Source organism: Pinus tabuliformis, chromosome J (genome assembly GCF_031772625.1).
Source record: "Pinus tabuliformis cultivar Carrire ecotype Pingquan chromosome J, CPIR1, whole genome shotgun sequence".
Taxonomy (NCBI): domain Eukaryota; kingdom Viridiplantae; phylum Streptophyta; class Pinopsida; order Pinales; family Pinaceae; genus Pinus; species Pinus tabuliformis.
The window spans coordinates 1,427,598,964-1,427,610,521 of record NC_142295.1 but is presented as its reverse complement, the minus strand read 5'-3'; the positions used below and the strand labels follow the sequence as shown (position 1 = coordinate 1,427,610,521).

Here is an 11,558-nt window from a genome sequence, read left to right as displayed (position 1 = left end):
CATGGTCAGTTTTTATCACTCTGTATGGTGCTTCTTCTATCATTTTGTTTGTTATCTATGATTTTGGTTTTGGTACTCAGAAACTCGATCTTTTCTTTGGGAACATTTTTAGAAAGTTTCTTGGCAGTGCCTTATAAGGCAATGATAAACAAAGGTTGAGATAGTTTTTTGGACCAAAAAAGCTTTAAGGATATTTACAAATACATGTACTCATTGTAAACCTCTTATTTGATTAATGAAAATATTTATGCTAATTCACCCAAACAAAAAAAACCCCAAATACACTAAGGAATTTTTTTTGAATTCACATTTAGACATCTTCACAAATAACTGTTATTTTCTCATGATATCCGAAACTTTCCTCACATGCTTGACATTATCTTCCCATGATTTGTTGAATATCAAAATATCATCTAAATAGACAATTACAAACTCATCAAGAAATGATCTTAAAACATCATTCATAACTCTCATGAATGTAGCTGGAGAATTGCAAAGACCGAAAGGCATAACCATCCACTCAAACAATCATTGTTTGGTTTTAAAAGCAGTCTTCCAAATATCCTCCTCAATTATTCTTACTTGATGATATCCACTTCTCAAGTCTAATTTAGTGAAATGTTTTGCATTTTTCAACTGATCTAGCAAATCAACTATTCTGGGTAGTGGGTATCGATTCTTTATTGTAATCTTATTCAAAGCTTGATAATCTACACACATGGGCCAGGTTCCATCTTTCTTGGTTACCAATACAATTGGTGAACCACATGGCGAAGTCGAGGGACGAATTACACCTTTATCTAACAATTACAGGACTTGTTTCTTAATTTCTAAACTTTCCAGAATTGACATTCGATACATATCGATGTTTGGGAGTCGACAGTCTTGCAGTAGCTGAATTTCGTGTTGAATTCCCCTATTTGGTGGAAATCCCTTTGGTTCTTGAAACATGTATCCATATTGATTGACCACATCAACCAATTTAGCTTTCAGCTTCACGTCATAGCCTACAAATGATTCCTACTCCGTGTCATTCTTCTGCTTGATCATAAGGAGCATGAGATTGTTGTTGGAATTGACCTATCGCTTCATTTCCCCTGCACTTGCTAAATACAAACTAAGATTTCTGCGATGGACTCTCACAATATACTCCAATCTGTATTTGAACAAATGATATTTGTTCTCAAATCGGTGGAAAAAATTTGTCCTGTCATAAAGATACAAGCTTCCCAACACAATCCCAGAAATATCCAATGGCACAATGTCTAATTCGATTTCATCAATGCAATTGGAAATAATTGCAAACTTGAAAATGCATTTCTGTGTGACTTGCAAATTGGCATCCTTGGTTATCCAACCCAACGGATACAGTTTATGATGAGGCATGGTTTCCATATTCAATTTCTTGACCAAATCTGCAAAAATTAAGTTGGCCTGAGATCCACTATCAAACAACGTATCGATTTTTGTATGTTGAGAAATAACTCGGATATGGAACAACTCGATTCGATTTTCCTCATTTGAAACATTGTGGGAGTTATTTGTTGTGTTGGTTCCTACCACAAATTCCTCTTTGCTTTCTTTTTCCACGGCTTTTCCCTTAGTGATTGTCGCTGCAATCTTGGGTTCATCTCTTGAGTCGAAACCCAAGTCTTGTTGTGCAGCAATGTTTGTCCTCTATTTCCCTTTATTGTTAATTTTCTTCGGTTTTAATTCAGGATGAAGCTTCCAACGATTCTCTTGATCATGTCCCTCTTTGGAACAATTATTGCACACAGGTTTCTCCCCTTCTTTCTTAACAGAAGCATTTTTCTTCTTCTTTCCTTTTAATTTCTTCCCTTTTTCACCACTCTGAAATGGCTTCTTCTTACCTTCTTGTACATTTTCCCCTCTTTCTTCAAGGTGTTTAGCTTGAACATAGGCCTCATCAAGATTCATGGGACTAAACATAAGAATGGTATGTTGAATATAGCTATGCAACCCTCCTATGTATTTCATCAAAGTATCTTGTGACTCTAAGTCTACTCCTAGCATAAGAGCTCTTTTCCTAAACTATTGAGTATACTCTTGCACATTTTGACCTTTTAATTGTTTGAAATTTTTCCAATTCATGATAGCTTTTTGCATATGATCAAATGGGTAGAAATGAATTTTTATAGAAGCAATGAAATCAGACCAAGTAATACAGGTCTTACCATGTTTTTTGATCTCGTCTTGAGTCCTTGATTCCCACCATACAAGTGTTACACCCTCCATTCTCAATGAAGCCAACTGAATTTTGATGTCATCCTCTTGAAGGTTCTGAATTCTACAATAGACCTCCAACTGACGAATCCAGTTATCCAGCTTCTCTACATTCACTTCACCATTGTACATAGGAAACTCAAATTTAACATCAAGCATTAGAAAATGTGATTTACCAATCCATTTTGAAGAATGATAATGAGTATAAGTAGTGTGGTATTAGTGGAAGAGTGTGAATATGCTTTTGAAGAAGAAGATGAAGAAGATGGTGGAGATGGTGGAGATTTTCCTCCATTCTGATTACCTCCTTTTCCACTACCTCCTCCTAAAGAGCCTTCTCCATTGGGAGGCTTGGAACTTTCTCCTTGCATCCTGTTATTCCTCTCTTCATGGAGGACCTTAACCATCTCTGTCATATCAAAGAAATCCTTTCTGAAGGTCTTCTCATCTTCTGTCGTGATAGGTTCTCCTTCATGAGACATGATCCCAGGAGACTCAACAGCAACTTCTACAACTTGAGGATGTATTGGTGTAGTAGACTTTAGCAATCTTTCTCTTCTTCCACTTGCCCCAACTTTAGGGTTTTCAACCAGCTTCCCTTCTCCTTTTTTGAGTTTTAACCTTGTAAGCTTGACATACACTTGCAAACAATTAAATCATTCTTTCACAAGGAAAATCTAGTAAGAAAAAACCAGTGCCCTAATACCAACTTGATCTAAAATGGAGTAGATTAGTAATGGTGTGTTAATTCTCCATTCAGAATAAAACCCAAGATGCTTATTATTTGCTTATCAAGTGATTAAGGATTCAATATTTTTTCTTAATTAACTGATTCCCATGAGAGTTTCTTATGTAAATGTTAGAAACAATTTAACATAAAACATATGCTGAATAGTAGCAAAATAACAGCAAATAACATCAAAATACAACACACAACAAGCACGTTATAAAGGAGTTCACCCCTCTTGGGCTACATCTCCTTGGTCCAACTTCTAATGGCTTGGGCCTTTCTATTATGCTCAAATTAAAACAAAAGTGTGCTTGCAATGCTCAAATTCCTCTAAAATCTATCTCAATGAGTTTAGAATACTAAAAAATGGCCATCTAGTCACTTTTTGCATCCCATTTGGATAAGAACTAAAGAAGTTATGACTTCTCCTAGTTCTCCCACTATTTGTTCCACAAATTGCTCCAAAACCGACCAAAAACCTCATTTCTGCTCCAAAATCTATTAATGGAACGAGAAATTTGCTGCACAGCGGGCTATATCTTTTTGGCCATATCGCATATCACAATCAGCAAGTGTTGTGGGCTCTTATGGAATGGAAAAACATTGTGATTGTGATATTGCGAACCCACCAGGGATAATTAACTGCAACATATAAAATCCCGCATCTGGAACCCATCGCTCATCGCAATTGGAAAAGTTTAGCATTCGAAGGTTTTTTTAACACAGGAACACTACGATTGCGATATTGTGGATCCGTCAGGGTATTAAACTATGTCATATAAAATTCCCGCGTCCAGGGTTTTATCATTCATCACAATCGACAATCAGTTGCGGGCGCTTAAGACAACAAAATGTTGCGATGAGATATCATGGACCCGTCGGGACATTAAATTGTAACAAAATAAAGTATCACGTCTAAGCAGTCATCACAATCGAAAATTTATCAGTGGTAACAAATAACAACGGGGTTTTGGGTACGATATGTGATTATCGCAAATCGCAACCCAACCTGCTGGCGGTCGATTTTTGTCTAGCATCATTTGTTTTTCCTCGAAATGAAATATGTGGGACCTAGTGGAAACCTACCACTTGGAACTTCCCCCTTTGCTGGGACCTTTGCCATGTCATCCAATCCTGACACACAGACAAGTCAAACTTGAACTTTGACTTGCTCTAACTTCTGCATACGAACTCCGATTTGAGTGTCGTTTGCACCATTGGATTCAGAATGAAGAGCTCTTCAATTTGAAGCTAAATTTTACAAGATTTTGACACTTTTATTTTTTAGCATAATTTTGAGCACTTGATCAGTTTCCCTCCTACTTCAAGTTGAGGAAGCAGAAGAGAGAGACAAAATATTAATAAGTCCACTGAAGAAAATTGTTTTAAAGTACGAGGAAAAAATTACTCCAAAGAAACATGATCTTATTCAAGATACAGATACTAATTCTCAATAAGGTTTACAACAATGCAACAGGAACTACAATGTTTCTAATGCAAGACTTATTAGCCATTGTGAAAATCCTTGTATATGGCATATTCTACAACTATAGTATGACAAATACAAAATGAGAATGAGAAAAAATAGCAACTGAATGTTCTAACCTAATATTGTGCAGGATGTTATCCACTAACATCATGTCATCCACATGCTAATGAGAAATACATTCAAGCCTATGGATTCACTGTTATGAAATTGGTTGAAAGTTCCTTTGTTTCAGGTTTTTATATAATTATGAGAGGCAGAGAAATAGAAAAGGGAAAAGTTCACTCTTCTTAATTGTTGAAGTCACTAATGGGAGAATTCATTTGCCGAATAAACATTTAGGTTGTGATCATAACCCTTATTATATTTATTAGTGACTGTTTAGCATGGCAATGTTAAGCATCATGTAGTAATTCAATTATTGTCTCATTGTGTTTCCATTTTTAGTGGATGATAACAAAATGATACTCAATGAACATAATGAAAAAGTAGTAAGCCAATCATGAATTATTGTATGATGCTTAATATTTTCCCTTCATCATGCCTTATGACTACTTCCCATTACAATTAATAGATGAAATGGAAGAGAAAGAAACGAAAATATGCAGCATGGTTTAAGTGACTCTTTTTCTAAGCCTTTTTTAATTTTTAAATGGGAAATAGATGGGCCTGCCATAGAGTTTAGTTTAATGCAATTGGCATGTTTTCTTGTATGCTTTGGCTTCATTTTCATGAAATAAAATATGATCTTTGTCATGGTTGATAATTTTCTATGGCTGACATGATACAATTGGGGATGCATGAGGGCTTTCTGTTAACATGCCAAAAGAAGACATGATTTTAGTTGTCGAACGTGCCATTGAAGCTTTGGGGTTGCAATCTGTATGAGATCCATTAGTAGGTATAGTGGAAAAGCGAGGGATCTCTAGAGGACAGAGAAAACATGTAAATGTTGGGCTTGAGCTAGTAATGGAACCGTCCCTACTGTTCTTAGATGAACCCACATCTGGTTTAGACAACACTTTTTCATTGTTGCTTTTAAAAACCCTTCGTCGAGAAGCTTTAGCAGGAGTAAACATATGTGTGGTACTTCATTAACCAAGGTAATGTTTTATATTAGTCATGCTTGGCATGTGTTTCTGCTTGCATCACTTCAGATGAGCAAAAAAGAAAATATGAAAGAAGCATGACTCATTTGTTGAAGCATATTATTTTTCAGTTATCTTTATTTCAATTGTAGATTTTGGGAATATTTTAGAATTTAAATGACTTGACTCTTGTTTATCATGTCTATCAGATTCCTAGAACTATCTTGAGATCTACAATAGAGTTAAATTCCCTTGAATTGGTGTTTTACTTGCAAAACTAAATACTATTGATTTGGGAATTTGGTTGGTTGAATACCAGTTTTTGAATGGTTCCTTTTCATTTATAACTTATGTAAGGGTTGTGCTTGGTTTATTTTTTCAGCTCTAGATTATTCAAGATGTTTGTTGATTTAGTGTTGTTGCCTAAGGGTGGATGGCCTATGTATCTTGGACCCATGGATGAAATTGAAGAATATTTTTCCAGCCTTGGCATTATATTCCCTAACTGTGTTAATCCCCCAGATTACTTTATGGACATCTTAGAGGGGATTATAAACTGTGTTAATCCCCCAAATTACTTTATAGACATCTTAGAGGGGATTATAAAGCCCGAAGGAAGTCCAATTTTGATTGCAATACTCTTCCTCTTCAGTGGATGCACCATAAGGGGTGTGAGATCCCAAGAGATTTACAGGAAGCCGACCTTTATAAGAACTGGAATCTGTATTTCCCCAAGAAAGGAAACTGTCAATGAGGGAACCAAAAATGAATCTTTTGACATAGAAACAGGGCAAAAGTGTTGAATTTATGGATGTGTCTAACTCTATACAAACTTCAAATTTGTTTGAAGTCCATTTTTGTTCTCATAGTGGCAGAAAATATTGCCTACAAGTATTATCTTAAATGTTTGCCTCAAAGCGGAGCTCCACAATTTGATGTCGGGTAGTTTAGCTCACTAAATAAAGTGTTCAACTATTTATTAAGTTTGTGGTGTACTAATCATAATCATTCAACCTACACCTCTTTACACAACTCCATGATATTCCACAAAATAATATATGAACTATTCCCGACCACATTCCCCTCGATCCTCCTCCTATCCGCATTCCTTTGCACCTGTCAATACAATTGCTACGTTTATTTGCACCTCTCGATGCAATTGCTAGAATAAAGATTTATGGCAAATTTTTATATGGTAAAGCAATAGGTTGAGACCGTCAAGTTACCTGCTATGGATATGACACTTATTATGTTCAGGTTGGAAAGAATTGTGAAAGCAAATGGATCGTTAAACCGCTGTTTGCTCTTTGGCGGAGGAATTGGAGACTTTCAAGTGGATGAACCATTCATATTGCAATCTGTCTCTCACACAGTCAATCACAGGGAACATTGACGAACCTTTAATAGATCGCTCTGGATGATCAGCACTACATTGTAGGTTCGGTCAACATTGTTTGGATTTATCGAGGGGACCAATTGATTCCTGTGATTCCCTCACCTATTGGGAAAGCAATGCCCAGTTAGCGGCAGCCCACCGAGAAGAAGATGCCACTGGAATTCGATACTACACACATTAAGTTCAAGTCACGCGATGCCGAGATTCCCATGAAGCCACGCGACACCGATATTTATTTGAAGTCACGCGAATCAGGCGTCTGTACCGAAGAATTACCCCCAAAGCAGATTTCTGAAGGAGCAGAGGAGGTTGCAGTGAGAAAGTTAGATCGCCTATCGTGGGTTCGAATCGCAAAGGCACTTCGGTTCCCAACGGTAAGCACCTGTGCAAGTCTTTTAGCATATGTCGGCAGTTACTGGTATGAACCTTTTTTATATGGAGGAATCTGTGACTAATGTTGAGTTTCTCTGCTATTTTTGTCTGCAGGTAGCTGGTTAGCATCCGACGAGTCGAAATGAACCGACAGTCTCAAAAAACCCTGGCCGAGGAGGCCAGACGCCAGCGATAGATCTGCCCAAAGGACAAGAATCGCTCAGGAAAACAAAGCGACCGAATCGATCCCCGGACCTCCGCCGGTTGAAATCTATTGATTTCTAGATCAGCGACTGCTATATAACACAAATATTGTTCAGAAATATTCATCCGAAAAATATTACTTCCCACCGCTCACTAACAAGAAGGTGAATTCTCATGCCAGCTAGGGTAACACCTTTTCAAACGTCGGAGGATCGATTCCGATCCCCCTTCTTCACCGTCCTTGTATCCACAGCTTCCAGCCACAGAAATGAATGATCCTACGCCTAATTCCCAGCCTAAGACGCTTGGTACATTGGCGGAAAGAAAGGGAAGCATTACAGGGGAAACCACAGGCAGCGGCGAAGGATATGATATGGCTATAAATTCATCGGTTTTAATAATAATTATGGGATGCCTGGTACTCTTCTCAAGCAGACTCTTAGCCGTTGTGTGTACTTCCATATGGTGGTATTTACTTCCCAGGCTGCTGGAAAAATACAGAGAGTCAAGAGAAACCGCGGCTGGTGTTAACAATGGCAGATCGGAAGCCAAAGATCCAAGAGAAGGAAAATTTAACAGGAGTCTGAGTGCAGTGAGCGCTGCCATTCAGTCGGGCGAGTATGGAAAGACAGAAGGAAATAATGCAGAGAAATAAGAATAAATAAAGATTGGTGAGCGTTTTGCAGAGGTGTTATGGTGGAGCAGTCATTTCAAAAGGAATAATCTCATCCATTGCCTTGCATTCCTGATTTTCTTGTGCATAAATTCATAATCTCGCGTGAGTGTTTGTAATTAGAATTAAAAACGATCAGCTGAAGCTCCTCTGTATTATCTGTAACCACTAAACATATTTTTTTATAAATAAAAAGTAAGAATAACAGAGGGATTGTAATGGTTTTAATATTCATTTTTTAACCAGGATTCGAAAACCTGAATCATTGGTTTGGTTTTCTTCTCAAATGCTCTGATGCGGCCAGGAAAATAAATAATGTGACGCTGCGGCTAAATCCACGGTTTGTAATTCAATCCCTGAAAATTTTCAATTGTGGTACAAGCAATAGGATTTTGAAAAGAAATTCTGCGGGAGAAAAATCGAACCAGAGAAAAGAGTCTTAAAGGGATTATGATGACATGGGCTTCACAAAAGCAGGAAATCAAGCAAATAGAGAAAGCCAACGCCTAATTTTAAACGGTTAAAGTGAATAAAAGAAAATGTTCCACATTAAGCTTTTAGCAACCTAATTTAATTAAAATACATTAGATAATGCTTTATATGAAATCATATAACCTCATAATCTGGTAGGGTGTTCACCTTCATTTGGACTCCAAACGATATTAAAACTTGATAATCTTTTCAAAAAAATTTAAAAGGCTAATATACAAAATGCCGAGGAGGAGAAAGAATTTAATACAAACTGATTAGGAGAGGAAGAATTTACCGTTTTGAAATGCGATAAATGTGTGGAACAAAATAGAATTAGCTTAATTTTATAAATTAATGATAGTAGATGTTGATAGGGATGAACCTTGGTCAATGGATGTTATTCTAGTGGTTGGGAGGGTTTAATAATAACCTCCTCACCCGGGTTCCAATAGCTGCTGCTACATGAAATGTTGATGTTAGATGACGCAACCATATGTAACATTGAAAAAAAAAAAAAAAAAATCCTTATTTCTATCATATTATTAAAATTAAAAAAAATCTTAAAAATTAATGTTATTAATGATTAAAAGAATTAATATATATGTTAAACATATATGCACACGAGTGCATGGTCTAACGGCGGGGCCGGCGGCTTATACGCCCCCGGCCCAGTTTCGAACCCCATCTGCGATGCTGCTGTGCAGCGATTTGTCAATTTGAATGATGTGATGTATTCAGATGTATTCATATGTATAAATTTGTACAGTTGGCCTATAATGATTCTTCAGGGGCCTAGCCACCCCCATTTTGAAATATATATATATATATATATATATATATATATATATGTTAAACATATATATATATATATATTAAAAAAATGTAAGAATGATTTTTAAACCATCTAGATTTACTTTATTTTACTTTATCATGAAGATTCTTAATCTATAAATAGTCTTTGTTAGAATACCATTGGTCAATACCATAGTTTACCAATACCACACGCCAAAAAAAATCATAACTCATTTCATATGACACTTGTTCAAACATTTTTTTAATTAATGAATTTAATTAATAAACAAAAAAGATGTAGCTACTCTTCAATTTGTGTATACTATTAAGAATAATATAAAATATTTTATGGAAGTTAAATCCCTATCATCCACTTAATAATAATTATTGTTAATTAAATTAAAATTCTAGAAGCTCTATTACAAAAAAGAAATTCTAAAAACTCTATTACGACATAAAGATATATATCAACATAATTAATAAAAAAAATATTTTCACAAAATCTTTGAATGCTAAAAATTGATATTTTGTTCTTCTTATATAAAATTTATACATAAGATGCACCTTAGACTTGAAAATTGATTTTCTACAAAAAGACTTCCACTATACTCCTTTAGTACCAGGCTTCCTTCTAATGGAGTCTTCATCATGACATTTCTCTTTATAGAGATTGGATAATTAAATAGAAATATTATTAGCTGAAATTAAATTCATGCTTAACTCCTTTTTTTGTTTTTTGCTGTAGGGGGGAAAATGAACTCTTTTCTTCTTCTTTTTCAAAGAAAGAAAAAAACAATTGTTTAATTGTTTACATATGTCTTTAATTATCAATGCACATAACTGCATGTTCAAAGCCTAAAACATGTATGTTGAACCAAACACATAATACAACATTTCCATGTCTATGTGACATCAAAACAATAATCACAATGAAGCATGTAGATAAAAAAGAAGTACTATTTTTGTTATATGGAAAAAAGAGACATCTATTCTCTATCAATGACGACCTCCTCCTTGTATTTTTCACAGTATAAGAAGCCTTCCATATTCTCGATACCTTTCTTTCAAAGCTTTTCCACTTCAAAGTTCGATTCCTTGTAAATATGATAGAAATAAATTGACCTGAAAGATGAAGCCAATGCTTTTGTCCTCTGTTTCCAATAGAACAATGAAGGGACTTCAAGATTGGTTTTTTCATTATCACTATCTTTAGTGACCCTTGAGTTTCCAAACACACTCAATGAATCAATTTGTTGTAGCTTTGCGAAGTATATTATACCCCATAATGCTAGTAACTCTTTCTCTGTTTTTCTTTGCATGTCCCCAACAAGGTCAAGATATAAGGAGTAAGGGCTCAATATGGTTGAACCTATGCAAGACTAGCCTCGCAAACCTCGACGGCCTCCCATGGCGGAAGAAAACAAAGACAAGGGGGCAGGAGATCTTATCAAAATATTGGTTGAGGAAGCCCTCGAGCGATAGAAGAATGCAATGATGGATAACTTTTCCTAGATCCTTCGACGACTACCCATAGGCGACACATTCTCATCCTACAGCCACTCTAGAGGCGCCACTCCTTTTAAGGTACATGTTAAATTTGGCATTCCCATATTTGATGGCTAGATAGATGCAAATGCCATAGATAAATGGTTGAATCTATTCGAAGCATATTTTTCAGTCTGTGACTTTTCCAATCAGGAAAAGATTACTTTTTCACTTCTCAAAGCCGCCCCACATGTCAAGGACTGTTGGGAAACCTACTGTGAACAAAAGGACCAGAGGGAATCCTCACTGTTTTCAGCCAGAACAACTTTGGATTCTTTCCTATATGCCACCAAGTAAAAATATTACCCTGTCAGGGGCTATGAAGATAAATACATAAAGTGGACCACGCTACGACAGGGAAGGCATGTGGATGTGCCAGAGTTTACAAAATTTTTCTAAGCCCTCCACACAAAATTGGGTATCAAGGATTCTGAGTGGCATTTGGTACTCAAGTACCGCCACTACCTGCACAAGTATATCCAGGATGAGATGGAGTTTCTGGACATCTCTTTGCTTAGCACGACATACCGATACATTGTCAAGATTGAGCAGAAGTT

General features: G+C 36.1%; 1 pseudogene; it reads left to right on the top strand.

Moving 5' to 3' along the window:
• Nucleotides 1-6,779: 6,779 nt before the first annotated feature.
• LOC149232717 (uncharacterized) overlaps nucleotides 6,780-11,558 on the top strand; it is a 187,330-nt pseudogene continuing 182,551 nt past the window's right edge.